Below are 24,862 nucleotides of genomic sequence, written 5' to 3'. Positions count from 1 at the left end.
TTGAATGATATAAGAGTATCTTGTTTGGTTGTTATCCTTGGATGAGGATCCCCGAGTTGAGTAGTAAATTTGGGGATCAAATTTTTATTAGTGGGGGAGAATGTAAAATACGACAACAAAATAATAATTAAAAATAGGGTTATTTGACAAATAATCTTATTAGATTTTTCAGGAATTTTTAGAAATTTTCTGGGATTTAATCGGAACTCGTATGACATATTTTGAGGGGATAAAATTATAGGTTTTGGAAAAGGTCCGTTTGGAATACCCAAATATGACAATTGAATGAGGAATAAACTTAGGTTTTAATTTATCTAAACCTAAGTTTATATTATAAAAACCTTAGATTTGTCGTGCCTAGCATCTCACCCGCGCGCCTCTCCTCTTCCCCTGCCGATTCCTCTCTTGCGTCCCTGCCGACCGCCTCGGCCTGACACCGATCGCCAGTCACCGAATGGCCGACACCGACCCCTGAGCTCCGATCCGACCATTGTCTTTCCTCTCCTAGCCGAAGACACTCGGAGATTGCCGGAAATCAAGCAAGGAGCCCTGAATCTCTTCACCGGCGAACCCCCCTTAGCCGTGCCCTAGCCCCCTTGACCGCGCCGAGCTTCTTCTCCCCGAGCCTCACCCAGGCGAGCACCGGCCGATTCCCTTCTTGTGATCCCCTCTTTTCCTCTTCGCCAAGACGCGTCGCCGCCACCAACTCCCGAGCCTTGGCCTCTCCTCGCGCCAACACCAGAGACACTGTGACGAGCCACAGCCGCCGCCCTCCTCTCAACACAGCCGTGCCCTAACCGATCCAGCAGGTACAATCTCTCCTGTAGGTATGAGTTTTGGGAATAAGGGATAGGAGTAGGTGTATAAACGATCTCCATTGATGTCCTTGCTTCTTCTTATGGGTTCTTTCGATTTCCTTCCTATTGCCCCCGAATGGTTTGAACAAGCTTGAGATAATAGGATGTGTAGGTATGATTTCGGTTAACAGTTAATTGCTCCGTGTAATAGGATTAAGTACTATCCTATATTTAGATTTGGACCTTGATAGTGTTCTATGTTGAAGGGTTGGATTGGATAATCAGGAATGTTAGAAGAAGGTGATGGGTTGCGAAGGAGATATGGATCAATTAGGGTTGATAATAGGGTTGACCTTAATTTGATTAATGGATTAGACTAATTGAAGTTAATCATTAATTAATGATTAATTGATGAATGTTCGATTGGGGTTATCCCTAATTAGTTTGGGATTTGATTTACCTATTTAATTTATGTGTAATTAGCTAAATCTGTACGTTAATTAAATCCAGGGCTTTGATATTGAAGATGGATGTCTTAACGTGGGATTCCTTAGCACGATCTGCATATAAAGGCGGGTACTTCTTCCTTTGATTCTCTAGTTCTACGAACTTAGTGCATGAGCTATTTTGGATAAGAATTGCTTTACCTTGACTCCACTCGAAATTTTTCCTATGCTTGATACTTCCACTCAAAACCTTTGAGTTACTCGTTTTTATATCCATACAGTCTCTTGTTGTTGTCCATGATCAGTAGCAGATATTAAATATCATATTTGTATGCTTTAACTGTTGTTTATTTATGTACTATATTGAGCATGCTGGCTTCATGTAGCATACCTGTTTCTGCCTATATATATATGATGACTGTTCCATTATTCACATCATGTCATTGCATGCATGCCGCATCCTCGACCACTCGAGAGAGTGGTAGCTGGAGTTGATGTCGTTTGTCCTATCGTGCCACACTCGGCCATTCGTGTGAGTGGTAGCTGGAGTACGAGCAGCAGGGACCCCGTCGCAGATGTAGCTAGTTAGCTACTATGCAACTGTCCCCTCGGCCACTCGTGTGAGTGGTAGCTGGAGTGGTGTACAGTCTGTCATTGACCCGGCCTCTCGACCATACAGGGGTCATGGTGCAGAGAGGTGGGCGGGAGTGACCATCCGTGCATACGCTGTTATTATATTTGCTTGGGCTGCTGTTGTTTATATATGCTGTTATTGCTTACTTACTGTTGTCGTTTACATACGATGTTATTGCTTGTATATACCTTGCTTCTTGTCTCTGTAGTTATGAGTAGTACTGTAGCAGATTAGTACCAGTTCTGTCTTACCATACCTAGCCTAGGATATGGTTTCAGGTATGAGTGCTTATTTTGGTTCTTTTGTAGTATCTGCTGTTTCTGTATGAGACTGTATACTCTTGGCTCACTTTCTAGTTATATGTTATGTTCATGCACTATCTCTTTCCTTACCCGCTGAGTTCCAATACTCACCACCCCGCAAAATGGTTTTCTTTCGCCAGGTAACAGGTAGATGAGTCATGGATGCTTGGAGAGTCCCAGCTGCCAGTCCCACGACACACTCGAGGATAGTTTCTTTTTCTGGTTTTGGTTGCTAACGCTATTTGTGTTTTGGTTTTGTGAACTTGGTATTGTATGCTTCGATATGGATTTTGGAGTCCCGTCTGGTGGTTGCAGACATTTTTGTTAGTGTCGTTGTTAGTTTTACGTTCGTATTATTTTGTGTCTTCCGCTGTGCATGTTTCCAGTCGTGTGGGTTGTTGTTAACTGTGTGGTTGTTTTTATTCATTTATGTCCAGCCAAGTAGGCGGTGTATATTAATTGCGTGTTTGTGTTATTTCTATATTGTTATCTATTCCAGCCGCATGTGGCTGAGGTATAGGGTGATGTAGTAATGTTTCAGATTGTCCGCCGTACAGGGGAGATGCTGCCGAAATTTCTTCGGACAGGGACTCCTCCGGGGTGTGACAGTTTTATTCTAACATTATGATGCAAAGTTAATAGAGTCTTAGAAAACAAATTATTTGACTTTATTTTTTTTTATTTTGAAGGATGTCCTAAGGCAATCACCTTATGATTTTACTATTTATTTGATAAATATAGATTCACTATTTGAGTGCATATTATATGTTTAAATAGTCTTAAACTTATTTAGTGAATATCTACAATACAATTCATACCATGAGAGAATTTATGATTAAATCACAACTTATTATTATCTCTACATGTGTAATTATGAATATATTAGAATTTCCCTTATCATCAAATTGGTACATTCAAACATCATCAATTCTATAAGACTAGCATGGATTATACTCCTTGGTTCGGCCAAGCAACTATTTCTTACTAGCTAGAGGCATTGGGATATCAAGAGTTAAATGTGAATGCTAGTTATGGTAACTAGTTCATTGAAGTGGCTTGTTGTAAGATTTCATATGGTTCTCTACATATATGGATATGTCTGTAAAGTTCTTACTACAACTTGAGTGTAAGTTTCCTTCTACTTGAAGTATATAAGTTATCTTGGTCATGGAGATTATACTTTGACACCTTAAGCAAACATCGCTTGGAGGTGTGGACCCAAGATGATTGGGTATAAGTCGAAGTGCCCGAAGGTGTTTGGATAACTCACAGAAGATTCACTGCTCCTTGTAAATCCACAGAATGAGGAAGTATTACTTGAGCTAGGTGTTACGTAGTCAGCCTAATGGGGGCAGACACATAGACCATGCCCTGAACCAAGTGGGTATAAGATGAGTGAAAGAAATGAGGCATGACTCACTATAGCTACTGAAGGGTTCAAAATTAGTTCTAAGATGAACTATGATTTTTCAATTAATTAGGAATTATAATGTACTACTAGGTGTCACTCATGATTGTTCTATAATTAAGTAGTTAATTATGGACAGCCAAGATAAATAAGGAACCTATTGGGTCACACGTATTACGAGTCTCTAAAATATATAAAATAAGTTACAGAATAGGATTCTCATATCATGAGATAAATATTTGGTTGGACCATACATAAGACAAATATGGAAATATTCATTAGAATGGAAGCGCGGATGGGTCACATCTCTTATGAAAAAGTTGGACCCAATTTGGTTTAGCTATGAACCAACTTGATGTAGTTGTGAACCAAACCAAAGGGTTAATGGACTAATTTTTTATTAAGGCATAATATGTTAGATTTGAGCTTTCTAATTTAACTCATTAAAGAGGACTATATATTGATATCATTAAGAGAAAATTAATACACAATTTATTATTAGCTTGATTATAACGACTCAATTTTTCCTATTTCGAGTTCTAAATGTCTTCAAAAACATTTAGAAATACTTTTAGAATATTCTAGAGATTTTTAGGAATTTTTAGAGTATTTTTACATAATTTTTGGAGGTCGTTTAGTATGTTACAAAAAGAAAGAAGTTTTGACCAAAAATGTTGAAGGTGAGACTGGAACCCAAGACCTCCGACCGAACCCGACCTAACCAAACACAGCCAACCAACTGGGCTGCGCGTGATTTGTTAACCAAGTATGTAGCGAAATGTATTAAGTTATAGTAAAGGGCAGAAATAAAACCTAGGTTATAAAGGGCTAATTTCTTTCCCGAACCCTAATTCCTTTCTCTTCTCCTCACGCGTGCGTCGGCGCTTCTAGACTCGGGCGGAAACGCAGTAAAGCTAGGGCTTTGTTCTCCGGCGCCGGCGAAGCCCTTTTCCGACCAGTCTTCACCCGTGGGTGGTCATCCCGACGAAGGGAGCTCGGAAGCACAAAGGAGCCGCCGAGTTTAAAGCTCCACCTGGAACCCTAGCCGCCTCTCCCTCTCGGTTGTAAGTCCAAGCAATCGAGGAGTAAGTACTACTCACCTGTGGTAGGAGTTGCTCCGAAATTAGGGTTTCATTTTCTTGTTTTCGGATTGTAGTTCTCCTTGTTTTGAATCTTCCGTGAGTTTCCCTATTGGATGATTTCTGCGGTGAGTCTTGGATAAGTAGTTCTTCTTGTTTCCGAAGCTTGCATGAGTTTCCTTGCTTTCTCTGCTTTCGGATCATATGTACAGCCAGTTGGTTGTGCTTGTTGCTGTGAATCAAAGAAGAAAGAAGGGGGGTTTTGAGTGGATTAGGTTTCTTTGGGTTAGGCTTGATTTATTATGCTTCAATTCAGCAAGCTTGATTCCTTAATTTCGGATTTTGTGCTAAGTAATGAACATAGAATGTGTTAGATTAATTTTTAACATGTAGTTGGTTCGTTGTCATTGCTTGGTTTCAGTTTGTTTGAAGCATGCTTAAAGGTTTTCTTTTACTCTATGAAAACAGGAGCTGTGAATAAGTTTTTATAGGCAGTTTAGATATTTGTGAACATGTTTGCAGGGGGGTTTTAGTTCAGCAGATCTTTAGTTTGAACAGCTAGTGTGACTTGCTTTCCTTGATTTATGTTTAGTACAGCATGCTTAGAGAATTCAGATTTATTTTCCGGGATTTATGTTTAGTACAGCATGCTTAGAGAATTCAGATTCGTTTTCCTTGATTTATGTTTAGTACAGCATGCTTAGAGAGTTCAGACTTGCTTTCCTTGATTTATGTTTATTGTAGCATGCTTAGAGAGTTTGGATTTGTTTTCCTTTAATTAGTTAGAATGGTTTAGCTTTTTCCTTGCTACTTAAAAAGGAAAGAACAACTCTTTAATTAGTTAGGATGGTTTAGCATTTTCCTTGCTACTCAAAAAAAGGCAAGAATAGCCCATTAATTAGTTAGAATGGTTTAGCATTTTCCTTGCAACTCAAAGGGCAAGAACAACCCTTATTTAGTTAGAAGGGCAGCCTTTATTTAAAGTATGCAGTATTAGAATAGCATGAGCAGTATTAGTTTTTAATTCTGTTTCATTCGCAGATTTTTAATGATTCACGTGTGCAGATTTTTGTTATTCACATGTGCAGATTTTTAGTATTCATATGAACAGATTTTAGCATATAGTAGCATGCTGATTTTTGTTTCCCTTTGCTTTAAGATGTGCATGAACACATTATAACATATAGTAGTATGCTGATTTTTGTTTCCCTTTGCTTTAAGATATGCATGAACATATTTTAACATATACATGTATGCACATAGCATTTAGTTTGGACTTTCCTTGCTATAATGAGCAACTATGAGTAAGAACAAGACCAAGGTCTAGTTAAAAAGAGATAACAAGTAAATTAAAGTAAGAGGCTAGTACCCGACTTCCGAGGTTGTCGTTAAACAAGTCTAGGTGACCGTTTCCGAGGTCTTGGCCCTGGTAAGACCGAGGCCTTTACCCTGTGGGACTACAACAGTCTCTATTAAGGAGCGCGCATAAGATGGTACTAAGCCTGGGCCCAAAGAAAAAGAAGAAGAAAGAAAAGTAAAAGTAAAAGAAATTAAAAGATTAATTTCAAGTATAAAGCTATAAGTAAATGAAACAAGTATGACCTATGTTTAGAATCAACAGAAGTTTAGTTTCTTTATTTCTAAGCATACAACATTTGTTTCATTACTTTCTTATCAGTTTAGTGAGCATGTTTAGTATTATTTCCAGTATTTAGCTTTATTCTTGTATATCATGAGTATGCAGTTTATTTGAGTACTTTGCTATTAGATGAGCATGAGTAGATTTCTTTTAGCATTTCAGTTTCAGTATCGTTTGTATTTTTATGCACTTCGAGTTTTTGTGAGATAGTATAGTACTTACTAAGCGTTTCGCTTATAGATCTATTTTTCCTCCTACTGCAGATAAAGGAAAAGTTAAAATATGAAAGGAAAGCGACAAGGTGGTGGTGATGAAGGTGTGTGATGACTGGACTATGGAGAGATCCAGAGTTTGCTGGCAAATTGTCAAGACTCTTCTATTTAGAGTTCTTTTAGTTTCTTTAAATATTATTATGAGTTGAGATTGTAATTAAGTTTATTCCGCACTTGTAGTTGGGTCCTATTGTTGGAGTGATATAGTTGTTTGCTATTGCTAGAGTAGTTTCCTTCTTCTTATTGTGTTATTATACTGCGTGGTTGTGAAAAAAGTATGTTCCAGCCGCCTGTGGCTGTGTATATAGTGTCTGTATGGTTGATTTGGTCACCGGTACAGGGGAGACTCTGTCGAAATTTTTCGGTAGGACTTCCTCTGGGGTCGTGATAAATCTAAGTGTTGCTAATATTAGCATAAGTGACACTAGTAAGTAGAGTAATAGCTAGGTAACGGTCGCCCTTAGAGAGTAGTAGTAAGAAGGGCGGTCGTTACATTGGTTAGGTTTTGGAAACCTAAACTCAATACCTCTCTCTCCCTCTCCCTCTCTCTTGCGGTTGGCCACAACAAGAGGTTTTCCTCTTATTGCCATGAGCCACCCAAAGGAAGAAGATTTTCCTTTTGCTTCTTCTTACTCTTCTTGGTCATTCTCCTTCGCTCGTGGCTAGTACCTTCCAAAGGCAAAGCTTGTTCCCTTGGAGTTATCTTGAAGAGCTCGACGTTGATATGAATAGAGGCGAGATTTGATAATGTCATAAAAGGTTGATGCCCTTCTCATTACAAGTCATTCGTAAGATATACTGATCCTATCTGAAGAATGAAGAAATGGCGCACTGGCTCCGATGGATGATTTGTTGACAGATAGAAGACTTTTGGAGATCCGAAGAAACTCCTCAATAATCTTGCGCACAATCAGATGATCCAACAAAGTGTTAGTAACCTAGGACCGGGGTGGAGATCCCTGGCTAGGCCCTCCGACGCTCTAGTCAATTCTCTCTCCAGAAGGTAGATAAAGAAAAGTAAGGAGACTGCTTACGAGAAGATAGGGTTCAGATGCAGATGCTCACATACCTTGCCAACGGAGAGGACCTCCCTTTTTATACCACCTCACATAACCTCTGCAATCGTGAGGTGGTCCTAGGTACATCAAAGTTTGCTAGAAGATGAAAGAAAGTACAACCTAGGTGTTTCATATAGTCCGAGGAATCTTTTACTATCCACAGATGTACCTCTTTTATTGTTTATGTATCAAACCCTTATTGAGAAACATAAGAGCCTTTGAAGAAAGCCCTAAAGGAATATTCCTCGATAAGTTTTGACAGGTTATCACAATGTTGTCTGTTGCTGGTCTACTGAGTATATCTCAGTCAGCTCACAAGGGTCGCCATATTGCTTGACATGATATCAATCTGCTCTGTCATATATTAAATAATGTAGAGATTTGTTCAAAGACTAAGCTTTATTAAGAAATCATATACTAAATCATTTATGTTATAACTTTATCTCAAGGATAATGTGACATTAGGTAGCTTAAACCCAGTCGACCTGTGTCTAACTAAGTGACGTGTTGAGTTTCTTAAGGATAAGTGTCTTTAAGTCCGCCCGATATATATCCGGTTGGGCGTATAAGGGAAGCCTTGTGTTCTATCAGTCTTTGTCCGGCCGATCTTGTACTAAGAGTTTTATAAGGTCACGTATATCTAAGTTTGTTCAGCCTTTATCCGGTCGACTGCATATTAAAAGTTATATATAAGGTAAAGTATTTTTGGGCCCGCCCGATCTTTGCCCGGCCAGGTGTCCACAAAGAACCTTATGTTCGTTCGGCCTCTATCCGGTCGACCGTATATTAAAAGTTATATATAAGGTTAAGTATTTCTAAGCCTGCCCAGGCTTTGCCTGGTTGGGTGTCCACAGAGAACCTGATGTTCGTTCGGCCTTTATCCAATCGACCACATATTAAAAGTTATATATAAGGTTAAGGTTAATTATTTATGGGCCCGCCCGGGCTTTGCCTGGCTGGGTGTCCACAGAAAACTTGATATTTGTTCGGCCTCTATCCGGTCGATCGTACATTAAAAGTTATATATAAGGTTAAGTATTTCTAGGCCACTCAGGCTTTGCCCAGCCGGGTGTCTATAGAGAATCTTACGTTCATTCGGCCTCTATTTGGCCGACCATATATTAAAACTTATATATAAGGTTAAGTATTTTTTAGCCCGCCCAGGCTTTCCTCGATCAGGTGTCGACAGAAAACCTGATGTTCGTTCGGCCTCTATCCGATCGACTATATATTAAAAGTTGTATATAAGGTTAAGTATCTCTAGGCCCGCCCGAGCTTTGTTCGACCGGGTGTTCATAGAGAACCTTATGTTCATTCGGCTTTTATCTAACTAACCGTATATTAAGGGTTTTATGAGGCTAAGTGTGTTTAGAGCTCGATTATCCTTTCCTCCAACTAAACCCTTTTGATCTTGGTCGGCTATTTGACTAGCCGGGTATATTATTTCTTGATTTTTAGAATAAAACGCTAGAGTCCTTACATCCGACTGGATTTATGGTTGGTCGGCTTTATCTGAGCATCCTGTGTCAAAGCCTCTTCGAGCAAGACCTGAGAATTGGGTGATCAAAGGAATCAGATGGGGATTGCTCCCTTATTCCACCCTTAACTCCTACCTTACCTTGACTTTGACCACCACATCATCTTCGAGATCCGTTCGCTATAACCTGTATCACTAGCATCCCCTTTAAGTCTAGTTAAAGGAGATGTAAATGATTGATTGGACTCAAGTTCTATTTCTCACACATTCACCTTCTTACTAGGGTTGCTCGACAATTCGTACTCTTACCCATACCCAATATGCTTAGTGACTTTTTCAAGAATTGCTTGCTGATAATTGATTATTTTATAAGGGAGAGAATATCAAGGAGCTGCGAAAAGACATTTTGTTTTCAAAAAATACATCTCTTATCCTATCCATCATAAATGGTCATATATGCGTGAGTGCCACGTGGCACCACCACTCATTTTGACAACGTTTTATGACATTCCCTATTTCATATGATGCAACAGCACGTCCCCCTTTGTAAATCAATGACTCTCCTTAGTCATGTCATTCCCATTTAACGGTGGCGATTAAACTTTCCCTTTTATAAAACCCTAGACACTGTAAGTCTCTCAACCTTCATCCTTTCTTTCTTCAAGTTCGTTTTCTTCAACAACCTTCCTTCTTCCATCTATTGTCTCTGGCGATCCTCCTTGCCTAGCACTCCTTTTCTCTCAAACTTTAGACAATCCAGTAAGTTATTGGCTCTCTATCTAAGATTGATTCTATCATGGCCCAGGAGTCTTTCACTTTATGGTACACTTCTACTTCTTCAAGCTTCGATTCCTCTGATCGAGCTTATCTCTATTCCAGATGTGAAATACCTCTTAACTACCACATTCGCCTTACTTCCCCAACTGATCGTCTTCACCTTCCTCCTGATAATCATATTACCTTCTTTTCTGACCAACTAGTGGTCAGTCTATGTTTCCTCATTCATCCCTTTTTGTTAGTGGTAAGTCAATACTTTCGCATTCCCTTGCAACAATTTGTTCCAAATGCCTTTCGTTACATGTGCGGGATGTTTATGCTATTCCGTCTATTCAGAATTCCTCCTACTTCTCGTAATTTCTATTTGTTTATTTACCCTAAAAAATTAGAATTTAGGGTTTAACTCTTCTAATCCTAACCGAAAGCAGTCTTCTTCGAGGACATGTCTTAAGGCGCTGGAATTCCGTTCTATTTCAATTTCTCCTGTACAAAAATTGTACAAGTATAGAACTTTTCCTAGCAACCTGTATTTTTGATCAGACATGTGTTTGATCAATCAAGCAAGTACTTGACAGATCAAAGCACACCTTGATCAAAATACAATATCGCTGGCCTCTTGTGTTGGTATTCAGGATCGATACAAAGAAAACTAAACTAATTACACAGCGAAATCAAGGAACTAGTTGTACCTTTCCTTTGTAGCTAAAGACCTCTTAATCTTATGTTGTATTCCTCTCCTCTTCTTGGACATCGTGTGGGGGGCGATCTACCAAGATAACAAACACCCTTCCCTTCTTTGTTTCCAAACCGCCGACCACCAAAAGAAGCTCTAGGATGAGGCACCTTCTCCTCTTCCTCTTCTTTTCCAAGCCGCCATCCATAAAGGATGTTAAGCAAGGGGTGTTGGCCCTAGCAAGGAGGAGGAGGTGTCGCCGACCCTAGCAAGGAGGAGGAGAGAATTGTGGGAAAATTAGGTTTTGGTGCTGCTACCTACTCCCTTTTATAATCCTTGCCACCGACCCTAGGAAGATGAGATTAACTAAAAAACAAAACATGGATGGATGGATGTGAGGCTTTATATAGAAGCTACAACAGGGACCTAGAGGAGGAATTGGTTTAGGCCTCCTGATGGGCTTGGGCTTTCTGTGCTTGGCCCAAACACTCAACTCAAGTCCATCAATAATAACCCATACCACTAAATAATTATTATTGAACTACCGCACTAATCCCATATTACAATATGGGCTCCTTCTTATCATGAGTGTGTTAATCTCCCTGTGTTTAAGATATTGTATGCCCGTTAATTAAATGAGTTACTGACAACTCACTTAATTAACATCTGATTCTAAAAGTAGTACCACTCAACTTTATTATCATGCCGGACTAAGTCCACCTGTAGGGTTTACATGATAATCCTTATAAACTCCTCAAGGGGGCATCATCAGCCTAAATAATCAGGACACAGATTCCTTTTATAATCAACAACACACCATATAAACAGTACTATCTCCTAACTCATCGGGTCTATTGATTTAACAAATAAATCTCACTCATTGATAAGTTAAAAAAAATAGATACTAAGTATACGTGCTTGTTATTATATATGGATTAAGAGGATGCACATCCATAATAACAGAGGTTTTGTTCTTTTATGTAGTCAGTACAAATCAGATAACTTCAAACAGTCCTGCTCAAGGCACACATAGTGTACTGGTGTAATTTTATAGTCAAGACAGACTAATACCAAATTACACTACAACCATTCCAATGGTTTATCCCAATCCATCTTGGTTGTGAGCTACTATTTATAATTTATAAGGAACTGATATCATGATCTTCTGTGTGGCACCACACACCATGTTATCTATAACATAAATTAAATGGATAACTGCATTAACATATATATAATATAAAATTTAAACATTTGACCAAAGTGATTCTCATTTCAAAATATTTCAAAACAGATGTTCATACAAAAGCTAAGCTTATAGTATACATCCCAATAATGTCATCCTCGAATAAGGGATGGAAATCTCATTTCTTCTTTATAGAAATATCTGATTCTGTCACTTGGTCCACTGCTTGGCAATCTTCCTTTCCTCCTCTTCTTGATCCTACAAAATTGAAAAAAGATCCCATTTTTCTTACCTATCTCCCCTAACTAAGCCTTCAACGTTTAAAAAACACAAATGGTTATAGGAGGGCATTTTATATCTTTTTAGCTTAAGCCCTATTCAAAAGAGATTACCCTGTCCCTTTGGTAAGTTTTGTTAACTTTGATACTTACACTATCTCTAACTAAGGTATTTTTTTATTTCATATAGTGGATTCTATTCTCTTATCCTTGATCGGTGAGTCGATCGATCTAAAGAAGGCAGAACTTTATGCCAAAGAACAAGAATTATTAACTGAGCGGGGTTTACCAATACCCCCTCCTTCTGATGAGGCCTCTAAAGATCGCGAGATCGAGGTGAGTACAATTAGAGTATCTGGGAGTTACCTTCAAAACCTTCTCCAACCCTTGTGAACTCTTCTCCAGAGAAGGTAGCTTCTCCCAAGAGACAACACAAGAAGCACAAGTTAACTCTTGCCCCCTCTCATAAGAAGCAAACCCTTTCTACTCAATCAACCCCTACCAAAGAGGATGTACGAGAATAGTCCCCCAAGCAAACATTGACTATCCTTTACCCTACCTTATCAGCTTCCACTCTCGACCAACCTCAAGAGGATACTTCTTTACTGGACTGCTCTCCAGATCCCATCCTCTCTATATCTCCCAGCCCGAGTACTACATCTATTATTCCAGAGAGTTTTCCTCAATCGTCAATCATTTTTTGCTTTGCCTTCTGCACAAGCTTCCATTTATCCGTCATCTCTTCTTCCTTCTACTCTACCTATATTAGGAGGTCACTTAATAGATACATTGATGGCGGTCAAACACCAGCTTAGCAAACTCACACCCATAGAGCTGGCAGATGAATTTTTGTATGAGTAGACCAAGGTATCATCACTTAGCCATCTATTTTTATCCCCTCTTTGAAACTAGTAACTGTGCTTATTTTCTAGTGCTGGGTAATTAGTATGAGCATTGCTCAACAGTTGTATAATTTAGCGAAGGAGAACTGGTTACTGAAAGAGCAAACTTCTACAGCTATTTTTGCACAAAACTCTAAGCGAATAAAAGAGTTATCTGCTCAATTGAGAGAAACTCAAAAACTAATCGAAGCTAAGCGTGAGAAAGCAACTCAATGAAAGACCACCTCAGAAAATCTTAAGGCTCAACTCCAATCAGAAATGGACTCCCGAGAAGAGATGAAAATGAAATTGGACGAGCAAATTACTGAGAATAAGCAATTTTATGCTCAAATGTCTGAATTAAAGTCTACTCACGCAACTGAGCTAGTTGCCAAGGAAGCTGAGTTACTGACCCAAAAGACTGAGCAAGATTCCTTACTCACCAATTTACTGACCACTCAGATGAAAATGACGATCATTTAAATGACATTAATAACTTATTAGGCAAGAGAGGACGAGTGTTTTAACGCGAGGAAGACCACCCTTTTCCACACCCATGAATTCAATGCACCTATTGTTGATTCCATCTCTAAGGCTCTTTTTCTCAGAGCCTAAGGAGTGATGATGTAGTTAAAAAGGGTGGATATTTAACCTTCATTCCTCCAGCCAGCTTTCTGGACCATAAGAAGATACTCCATGCTACTTCATCCGACTTGCTTCCCCGTTTCTCATAATCTGCCATGTATTTTCTTATATGTTCAAGTTGATTGTTAACATCTATTAGATTGTTGTTGCCTATTCAAGTATATGATTAAACTCATTGACCATATTTTTATTTTTGTTGTTACCATTTATTTATTTATTTTTACAAAACTTCACTATGTAACCCCCACCAGAGATAGTCTAGCTCCATCTGGGCAAAAACTTAGGCGAGATGAGGCGATGCCTCTCCAGATCGTCTGCTCAGGCCACACGAACTATTACTTGCACCTTCCATCTGACCAAGGGCATCCATCCCTACTGTCGACCAAAGTTGGGATTCATTTAAGTTCACACTCATTCGATCGTAAGCTTGTTCGGTATAACACCCTTTAGTATGTCCCAAACCAACGTGATCTAATGTAATATGTTCACCCAATAATTCTGGATGAGTTTTGAAAACTCATTCGAGCTTACGACTATTTATGACTAATCATTCTCTTCGTTTAAGGAATTTATATAGAAAATTATGCTTACCTTGGTAAAAATATTGACTCTGCCAATTAAATGCCTATCGTATCAGTTCTCGCTGTTGGTTTTTCATTGGTGACACGTGTGTATACATCATCATAAGTGTACCACTTTTTACTTATCTCTTACTTTTTCTGGATATCTGACGGTTCACCACCAAACTTGCATTTGCATTATTGTAATCTAATGGTTTAAGTTGAGAGGCGTTTCCGAGGCATCTTTATAAAATCTTTGTGAGAAAGAGAAAACCCTAAAGCTTTATTCCTTCTCGTGTTGTGTTGCTACTTCTTCTTTGACCTTCGGTCTATCTTTTCCCCGGTTTATTTCTACAACATTTTCTTTCACAAATGGATGAGAGTGGTGAATGGTATATACAGTGTTCTTCGAGTTTTACCATCGACGACACATTCCACCTTACCATTAACTATGGTCTTCCTACCTTCATAGTTGTTCCTACTAAAGAAAATCGCCCTCACCTCCCTCCACCGTAATGTGTGGCCATTTTTAAGGAACAAATCGTATCTAAGCTCCATTATCCCCTTCATAAATTCTTTGTTGAAGTTAGCCGATATTTTGGTATTCCACTCTACCAGCTTATGCCTCAATCCTTCCACATCTTAAGTGGTGTGATCATTATTTTCCGTCTATTTAACATCCTATGGTCTTCCTACCTTTATAGTTGTTCCTACTGAAGAAAATTGCCCTCCTTCCTCCACCATAATGTGTGGCCATTTTTAAGAAACAGATCGTATCTAGGCTCTGTTTTCCCCATCCATTCTTTGTTGAAGTTAGCCGATATTTTGGTATTCCACTCCACCAGCTTATCCCTCAATCCTTCCGCATCTTAAATGGTGTGGTTATTGTTTTTCATTTATTAAACATCCCTCTGTCTCCTCATCTATTTTACTACTATTTTATTCCTCGCCAAGTAGAAAATAGGATATTTAAGTTTTAATCTCCTACCAAAGCTACCTTATTTAACAAGGTGCCCGCTCAGAAAGAATGAAGGGATAAATATTTTTTTATTCATCTCCCAACCCTTGCACCTTTTGCCACAACCTGGCAACAAAATCCTCCTCCTATCCTTGACTTAGGTAACGTCTCCACCGATTCTATCCTTCAGGAATCTTTAGAAAACTGAAAGGCGCTAAATTCAATCTACCGATGCTAACCATAGAAGGCTTATTATTTATTTTTTGCTTGACCCCAGTCAATCTGGAACTGAGTGCTACCTTTAGTAAGTGAAAATTCCTGCTTTCTTTGTACTTAATTAGTTATTGTTCACTAGTCCTCTGTGGTGTAAGTTTTTAACTTTCATTCATTTTATAGCTGAGGTTATTCTTTCAACTTTCTTGTATAAAAATACTCAGTTAACAAGAGAAACCTTAACCAAGATGGGGGAGGATTTATTGAAGGAATATCAACTTGCTCAAGCCTCCACCTTTGAGGGTCTAATCCCCCTGGCCGAACCTACTCATGAGTCCCCTTCTAACTCATTAAAGTTGGCATCAGAGTCAAATACTCCTCTCATCATCGAGCACCAACACCCTCAAATAGAGGCTTCAAGCCTGGACATGCGCGATTAGCCCCTCCCTAAAAGGTATCTCCTTACTTTGGTCGAGATCTCTTATAATTGAGGTAAAAAGCGTGGGTCTCGAAAACATAATGGTTCTCATTTTGCACTTGTTATGATGAGGCCAGACCTTCTCATACCTATGTCTCATGCACTTCCCCCAATTATATAACCTCCCGAGACAACAACAACTTCCACCACTACTCAACCAATTCCTCCACTAGCTTTGAGCATTACTTCAACTACTCCTCACTCCAAGCATTCATCCACCAAGAGATCGACGAGTCATGTGTCTGAGGGATTAGTGCCTGATCAGGGTCCTGGGTCAGCTAGACCAACATAAGCATCTTTGCCTATTCAACCAGCTCTTGCTCCTTCATAACTGCCTGAAATCCCTCTTGCTCTTCTCTCAGGGCCCCTCTTCAATTAATCCCCTCTGTCTCTTCAAACAATCTGTTGGACTACTCTCCCAACAGGAAACGGATGTCACTTCACCATTACCTTATAGGATACTCAAGTTGAAGGCCTCCCTAGTTGAATCTGTTGGTGCAGGAAGCATCCGACGATTGAATCTTAGTTTTGATAATGGAAAAGGATTCAAAGTTAAGTTAGTGTGTGATCTAACATGTTTGAATGAGTGTTTCAGGAAAGTCCTAGCTGCGGTTAGGCAGGTAAAAAACCCTAAGGGACGGTAACCTTAGGTCCTAGGGGGCGGTAACCCTAGGTGGAGGAAAACCCTAAGGGGCGATAACCTTAGGTCCTAGGGGGCGGTAACCCTAGGTGGAGGAAAACCCTAAGGGGCGGTAACCTTAGGTCCTAGGGGGCGGTAACCCTAGGTGGAGGAAAACCCTAAGGGGCGGTAACCTTAGGTCCTAGGGGGCGGTAACCCTAGGTGGAGAAAAACCCTAGGGGGCAGTAACCCTAGGTCCTAGGGGGTGGTAACCCTAGGCGAAAAGTCCAGTCGGTCTGGAGGACCGGACTGACATCAGGTAATCTCTCCTGAGGGGAGTAGGTGAGGACGCGTTCCACATAGAGGGAACAGTAGGCGTCGGGTCGACCTAGGGTTTCCGGTTGGAAATCCGAAGTCAGACTCGGACAGTCCGAAGACTGTCAGTTATTACTTACTGTGTTTTATCAGATTCTAACACTGTCTTGCAGGGTATTTTGCTCGGACTAACCTTTGTTTGCAGGTGAGGAACCTGCTGGAAAAAGGTGGTCCGGGCGCCCGGGATGGATCCGAGCGCCCGGAGGTCCGGGCGCCCGGGACCAAACTTTATCCCTGCCGCGACTTCGCCACGTGGAGCATCCTAGTTGGTTGGCCACGTCACACTCCAGGCGCCCGGAAGGGATCCAGGCGCCCGGAACGTCATATAAAAAGAGGGTCGAGGGTGTAGCCAAAGAACATCAAATTCCAAGCTTTCTTTTGTGAAGTGCTGCCAACGAGACGACCTTGAAGTGCTACTACTCGACATCGACAACCCGAAGCTCAGACTCTTCGATCTTTTGTTGTCGGTATTAATTTACTTATTGCTTTAATTGTAACTCAAATTGTAATCTTTCCGATATATAGTTGTTGCCCACCGAAAGCGGTCAAGGACCGCGGGCCTTCGAGTAGGAGTCGCCATAGGCTCCGAACGAAGTAAAACACCTGCGTCTCTGTGTTTGATTTTACTTTCCGCTGCGTTTCTATTCTGTGTTTTAAATCGCTAAAATAGCCACGAGCGCTATTCACCCCCCCCCCTCTAGCGCTTTCGATCCATCAATTGGTATCAGAGCGGGGTCGCTTTGAACTGGTGCAACCACCATTCAAGCATTTTTCGTGGCTTTGTCGTTTGTATAGGTTAAAAATAAAACCTTACGCCTTTCGTTTTTTCCCTCCAAAACTGTTTTTGAAAAATTAATTTTCATCTTTTCACCATTGGTTGGAATTAGCGAAATATTGCGTTTTCAAAAATTTGTAGTAATATTTTTTAATATTATTTTAATAATATTTTAATAATATTTTATTATTTTTTTCTCAAAATTCCTGAATTACTATTTTTTCTCTCCCGCACTACTAATCCAAGACTAAGTCTTGGAACAAGTTTTATTGTGTTTATATTGCAAGATTGTCTTTCTAAAAATGGCCCATCAAGAAGGCTACAACACTGCTCGCCCACCGCTCTTCTCCGGAGATGATTTCGGAGATTGGAAGGGTCGGATGGAGGCGTATCTCCAGACTCACTTTGAAGTCTGGATGATCGTCAAAACTGGGCTTCAACTGCCAAGCCACTACCGTACGAGAACTGGGACGCAAACCTTATCAAAAAGGTAGAAGCAAACGCAAAAGCAACGTATACACTTCAGTGTGGTTTAACGAATAAGGAGCTGAATCGCGCTAGCCCATTTTCAAGCGCTAAGGAGCTGTGGGAGAATCTGATTGAGCTACACGAAGGTATTCTTGATACGAAAATAGGTAAGCATGTTTTAATAAATAAATTATTTGAGCAGACTAATACTATTCCGGCCGAGGAAGGTGTTGCGTTATTTGCAGGAACAAGCAAGACGAAGAAAGCACTGAAGGCAACATGGTCTGAGTCATCAAATGAATCCGGGTCCGACGAAGAAGAACCGACGAGCTTCCTCGCTCTACCAGTACAAGCAACCGTGGCGGAAACTGAGTCCGAGTATGAGTCAGAAACCAAGAGCGAATCCGAGACTGAGTCTGATCGAAGCCACGAATCCGCATTCGTTTCCGAAGGACCAAAACCCACTGTAAGTTCACTACTCGCAGAATTTCAATTAGATAACTTGCATGAATTATTACCTTACTTAGTAAAAAAGTTGGCTAAATCCAACGTCCGGGTTAAGTCGCTCCAAAAGGAGGTAACAGCCCTTAAGGAAGCGACTGACTCGAGCTCTTTAACTGAGTCAGTTCAAACTGGAAGTGCAACTCAAGTCCAACAACTTGAGGAAGAGAATTCCAATTTGAAAGCTCAAATTAAAGAACTCAAGGACACGTTGGAACGGTTCACCTTGGGCTCCAAGAATCTGGATCTGATTCTTGGAAAACAGCGAGCCGTTTACAACAGAACTGGACTTGGATTTAAAACTAAACCAAAATAAAAATCATATTTATCGCTAGTTAATAGAAATAATAGAAAAATTGTCCAAGCATGGGTGCCAAAATCCAACTAGGTTAATCAAGTTGGAAATGGTCACTATTGGGTCCCCAAGGATCAAGTCTATTACCTTGATAGACCATATCGAGGCTATGATCCAGGGGGAGCTAATAGAAAAATAATATTAAGAACATAATTCAAATTAATATTCAAAACTAAATTCAAAATTAAAAATTCAATTAAAAATTCAAAATTAAATTAAAAATTCAAAATTAAATTCAAAATTCGAAATTAGTTATTAAAATTAAAATTAAAATTCAAAATTCGAAATTTATTATTAATTATTAATTATTAAAATTCAAAATTCAAAATTCAAAATTAATAACTAAAATTCAAAAATTCAAATTCGAAATTAATAACTAAAATTCAAAAATTCAAATTTGAAATTAATAACTAAAATTCAAAATCGAAATTAATTACTAAAATTCAAAATTCAAAATTCGAAATTAATTATTAAAACTCAAAACTCAAAATTCAAAATTCAAAATCAATTATTCAAAATTAATTCAAAATAGAAGGAGGGTCCAGAATAGCTGGCAACTCCGAAACCTATTTACCTGACTGGGTAACCGAACTTAATCTACCCGAAATGGGTAAACAAGAGTAGTTAAACCAAATACTAAAGTTCTAAAGTTTTAGTAGCTTTTTGGAAAAACTAGCAAATAGCAGCTGGATGAAACGTGCTACCACACACTCTATAATGGAACTCAAATTGATCATCATTTGAATTATAATTTTCATCAATAGGAGATCTTGCTCTTGCACTCATGGAAATGAAAAATTCTCTCGGAGACCTACTTAACACGTTAGTACTCATGATATCTAAAAGAATTATAAGAAAAACTAAAAATACAGAATTAAAGACAAGAAATAAAATGCATAATGAAATAAGAAGGTAAATGCAAAAAGAAAAAGAAAAATATCTAGAGTAACTCATATGCTAATTAACTAATGTTAATCTGAAATAGTCCCCGACAATGATGCTAAAAACTTGTTATAAACCATAAGTGTATGGTTACGTCGTTAGTAATACAAAAGATATCGAACCCACAAGAATTGTTGATTAAGCACTAGTTAACTTCTCATGGTTAATTATCTAGACAATTAAGTGTTGGTTGGAAAAGAGAGTAAGAGAAAGATTAAGGAGAAGGAGAGAAAGAAGGAATAAGAGAGTAGAGAAGAAGGTGGATGGTGAATGATAGAAGCTAGGATTTCAGTTTCGTTATGATATTAGTTAATATCTCTATGCATTGTTCATCTACCTAATTTCATGCTTAGACTCGTGTAGGGCTTCTAACTAGAGTCCGGTACAATCCCGTGTAAATTGCACCAAAGAGTTTACCCAAGTTCTACCGTCATTAAGTAAAGAAGTAGCTCTAGAAAGTCCGTTAATGAGATACTCCTATCACTAGGGTCCCTTGGTCATACAATCCTAAAGTTGATCGATTTACCTCCTAACGGTAGATTAATACAATTAAGTAAAAGAGGTAACTTAGGAAGTCTGGTTAAAGGGTTGCCCTCTATCACAGGGCCCCCCGATCATACATTCCTAGATTACATAAGTCACTTCCTAACATTAATTTAGAAGAACCCTCTAAACTCTAATTAGTTTCCCTTATAGGGAATCGATCCCTGTTTCAAGGAAATGTTGTAGAAAGTAAGGGATACCTTCTATCACAATGTCTCATGGTCTTACAATCTAAGGCTCTTCCTTTACATGATGATCAAAACCCTACATCTACATAAATTTACCTCACACACATTTCGTCAAACACATACAAGGCACAATACACATAGAACATGATATAAACACTTCATTGCATAGGAAAATATCCAAATACATAGTTCATATATTACATCACATTACAATTATTTTCTACATCCTAGATATGGATATCTACTCCATTGCAAGGGATTTACAAACAAAAGACGTGAAATCAACCATCCTACAACCTTAAACACAAGATAAAGAAGAGAGGAATATTTATCTATGTGTCACTAGTCTTCTTGTTTACAATCCTTGCTCTGGAAGTGGAATGGATCAGCGAAGATGGAAGATCTAAGGTTCCCCCAAGGGAGAGAACCCTTCTACAAGGAATAAGGGTAAGCCATTCTCAATATCAAACTATTTCTGAGGTTTAATCTTACGAACGCTTCTTCGTAAGTTGGGTTGTTGATAAGTCAACTTATGACTTGGCAAATCACTTCCACTAAGTTAACTAGACTCAGACATTTTTTTTAACACCTCTCTTATTGATAATATCTCATCCTCCTAAAAAAATGAACACTTTTATTAACATCACCTTTGGTTGAGAACTCTGTTTCGAGAAAAGTCGCATCTCTTAAATCTAGTTTGGAGATGGTTCCATCCACTATGTGAAAAACGACTTTTTACTTCGTTGATTACTTGAAGTAAAAGACCTATTTTTACCGAAGTAGACACGCGTGTAGTAAAAAGATTCATTTTACTTCGGATAAACTCCGAAGTCGTAGGCCCAGAAAAAGCGAAGTCGTATTGGGTGTCGGGTTCGGACATATTACGAAGTAAAAAGTGCATATAACTTCGTCGGTTTTTAAAAACACCGAAGTAATTAATCCTTTGCGACTTCATCGTTTAGTATTTGTTGTGAAGTAATATACCTACTTTAACATCGGTTAAAAATGAAGTAATGGATTACTTTTACTTCGTCATATATCGTTAATTCCTGAAGTAATTATCGATTAAATTACATTTAGCTTCGTTCTAGATCGAAGTAATAGATAGATACTACTTCGGAATTTTTGGTAATAACCGAAGTAGTTGATACTATTTTACAGCAACAAATTGTATTGCTTCGAAGTTATAAGTAGATTTTACTTCGGATGTTATGAATAAAGTGAAGTATTTTTTCTCTTTTTACTTCATTATTTTTAGACTTCAGTAATTTTGAGCACCACAAAAGGTAACTTCATAAGCCTTGCTTTCAGCATATGTTTATACAAAACAAATCTCCCTAAATATGGCCAAAATAAGCTATAAAAAACCAAAAACATGTACTGGTTCATTCACACTACCTGCAATTCACTCCAAGAACGAGTACACAAATTCACTCCATTCAATTCTCACTTCATCATATTGTGTCTGCGTATAATACTGGTTCTTCACACAACCTGCGAACTGCAATTTAGAAAGAATCATCATGTTATGTTTTGTAGCTGAAAACTTTAAATCAAAACACAGTAAGTTGACAAAAAAACCATGAATTAAATTAACAAAAGCATGATAAGACAAATAAATATGTATTTTTATATGCACTCTTATAGTAACAATTTTGTTCGAATTATAGCATGTGGGTCACAGAAGCCTAAATAAATTTGGGCCTTACATGCTCATTATTTTACTGGACTAAAAGTTGAGGCATTGTCAATCACAAAAGAATATTTTTAAAAAAATCTGCCTGAAGTAAGCTCAGGTTGTGTGAAGTCCAGCAACACTTGAAGTAAGCTAACTGGAGACCAGCAATACTTGAAGTAAGCTAACTGAAGTAAGCATTATCTATCACAAAAGATAATTTTTGGAATCCTAAAAAAATCTGCCTAAAGTAAGCTCAAGTTGTGTGAAGCTCAGGTTGCTTAACATATCTGTAGCTAACTTTTGCAAAAAATCTGTTATGTTTTATAGACAATTTCTGGAATCTTAAAAATCAAAGAGAAGTATAACCCAGCAACTTGGATGCTTGAAGTAAGCTCAGTGGCTACAGAAGCCCGATTTGGAATGGATTTTGAGAATACTTACTAAGCACACACACACACACCCCATTACTAAGCACATACACACTTTGTATAGACAAATAACTCAAAAAAAGGTACCCCTATTCACCTTTCCCCTCTTCCCACAGGAAAGTACGCATGTTAGCCCCAAATCAGTTACTAATTTCCCCCAGCTACTAATAGAACTATGCATAACACAGTTTTGTATAAAACCATAAACAGGGTGTCATCTAAGGGCGAGGAAAAAAAAGAAGGAAAGAAGTCATATCAAAGCATGAGAAGAAAGTAGTAGCAGGGCGTGAACGATTTGATTCAGTGTGCAACACTATATTTAGTTTCTTAATAATTAACTTTATGTACCACAACAGATAATTATCTCTGAACCTGTCACTGCAGAGTCTAGGATAATCCTCAACTAAATCCAGGATAATCCTATACCCTTAATGTAAAGCTTAAGTATCTAAAACAAACATGATCAGGAGATTCAGTGACAGCTCTAAACAAAGAAATACTATAAGTTACCAATCAGCACCAGGGCGTTAGAGGCTATCACTTGAGGCACCAATAACTGGTGTAACTTGCATAAGGTCAATCATACCCAACCACATGATGAAATCCATGGACTCAAGGGCAAGAAAGTTGACCTTATTATGAGATCTATCAATTGCAATAACCTCACCTTTATTCCTCATAAGAATTGCAATGGAAGTTGTTTTCCCTCCAGGAGCAGCACACATGTCCAATATTCTTTCACCTTCTTGAGGATCTAAAGAACAGAAATATATCTTTGCAAAAATTAGTAACTAAAGAACTTGATAACTCACAACATAAAAAAAACTACCTATAGCAGGTAAATGATGTTTATAACTGGAGAAGTATGATTCCAGCAATAAAAGTTGGATACTTTAATTTACTTCAATGTCAGTAGAAGCACCTTTAGTATCTGCATAAGGTATTTCCTTCCATAATCCATGAGGTTCACAAACTAGAGCAGGAAGAATACAAGATGCAACAAAGTTCTTTTATGCTAGTATCCTATAAATGAAATATCAAGCCATAAGTATTCTTTCTTGTTTCACAAAAACACAATGATCCAATGAGAACTCTAGGATTGCTTTGAAAAAATTATCAAAAAAAAATGTAAATACTAGAAACAATTGAAACACTAAGGAAATAAGAGTGTTACTCTGAAATCAAAGACAAGCAAAGAAAACAAAAACAAGTAAATTTATTGATACCTAAAACACAAGCCGTAACAATGCTGGGCAAGTTTTGCAGAAATATTTCTCCTTCGAGTACATCTAGCCAGAGAAACAGCAAAAATAAAAGTCACAAAAAAATATATGATTTGACAAACTCTGTTTGATAAGCTATTTTCAGTTTGAGTTCAGCATGTCGCAGAACAATGAAATGCAATATGATAATAATTGGCATATGCAGACAGCAACAAGATTTCTAAAAGAGTTTAGATTAAGATGAGAAATATAATTGGTAGTATAACACTGAAGAAAAAATTCATTCATATATGAGCATACTGTAAAATGATGGAAGCTTGTACACTCGGTTTGTCATCTCCACAGCAGTCCCATAAGATACACGGAACATAGAAGCCCTTGACAATGAAGCAGTTCCTTGGCCAATATACAGGCCATTTCTTTCGTGATATTGAGGATCTGCATTTTTTTTATTGCATAAATATATATTCACTCTGTTACATAAATGATGTCTTGAAGGAAACTAAAAAATAAATTTAAATTAAAAGATACAAGATTAAAACAAAACGAGCAGAAAATTAATAAAAACGTAAAAAAAAAACAAGTAGACAAAAACTTCTTAGGTAGGCATTCATGACAAGGTTCATATTTGCTTACACCAAAAAGACTTGGAAATTATGCCACCACAATTAGCATACATCCATAGTCACCTCAAACAAATCAATATCAAAAATAAATTCATGGAAGGAAATATTCTTAGCGATTAAAATATTAAAATCATGCAAACAGAAGCAAATTAATGCACTCACTACAGTTACTTTGTAACATCATAGATAACAAAAAAATACAAATTATTAAATTAATTCGGATAGGTAAATGTCAAGAAAGTTTCAGAGAGAAAATGACTACAAATGAACCACATGTACAAGCCTACTGCATCAACTGCAATCAATCATGACAAGAAAAGATTGAAGATGCATTGCTACAATTAAGTAAAATCTCAAAAACGACTTCACATTTGGAATAACCA

At 38.2% G+C, this 24,862-nt stretch overlaps 1 long non-coding RNA gene across 1 annotated transcript; it reads right to left on the bottom strand.

Moving 5' to 3' along the window:
* Nucleotides 1–23,325: 23,325 nt before the first annotated feature.
* LOC121977485 lies at nt 23,326–24,220 on the bottom strand. The gene is made up of 3 exons (XR_006110865.1): nt 24,154–24,220; nt 23,857–23,919; nt 23,326–23,384 (listed from the first exon to the last, which is right to left on the bottom strand). It is a non-coding gene; the product is annotated as an uncharacterized LOC121977485 (long non-coding RNA).
* Between the last annotated feature and the right edge of the window lie 642 nt (nt 24,221–24,862).

This window comes from Zingiber officinale, chromosome 4B (genome assembly GCF_018446385.1).
Source record: "Zingiber officinale cultivar Zhangliang chromosome 4B, Zo_v1.1, whole genome shotgun sequence".
In the NCBI taxonomy this organism is placed as follows: Eukaryota; Viridiplantae; Streptophyta; class Magnoliopsida; order Zingiberales; family Zingiberaceae; genus Zingiber; species Zingiber officinale.
This window is presented reverse-complemented; position numbering and strand designations above follow the sequence as displayed.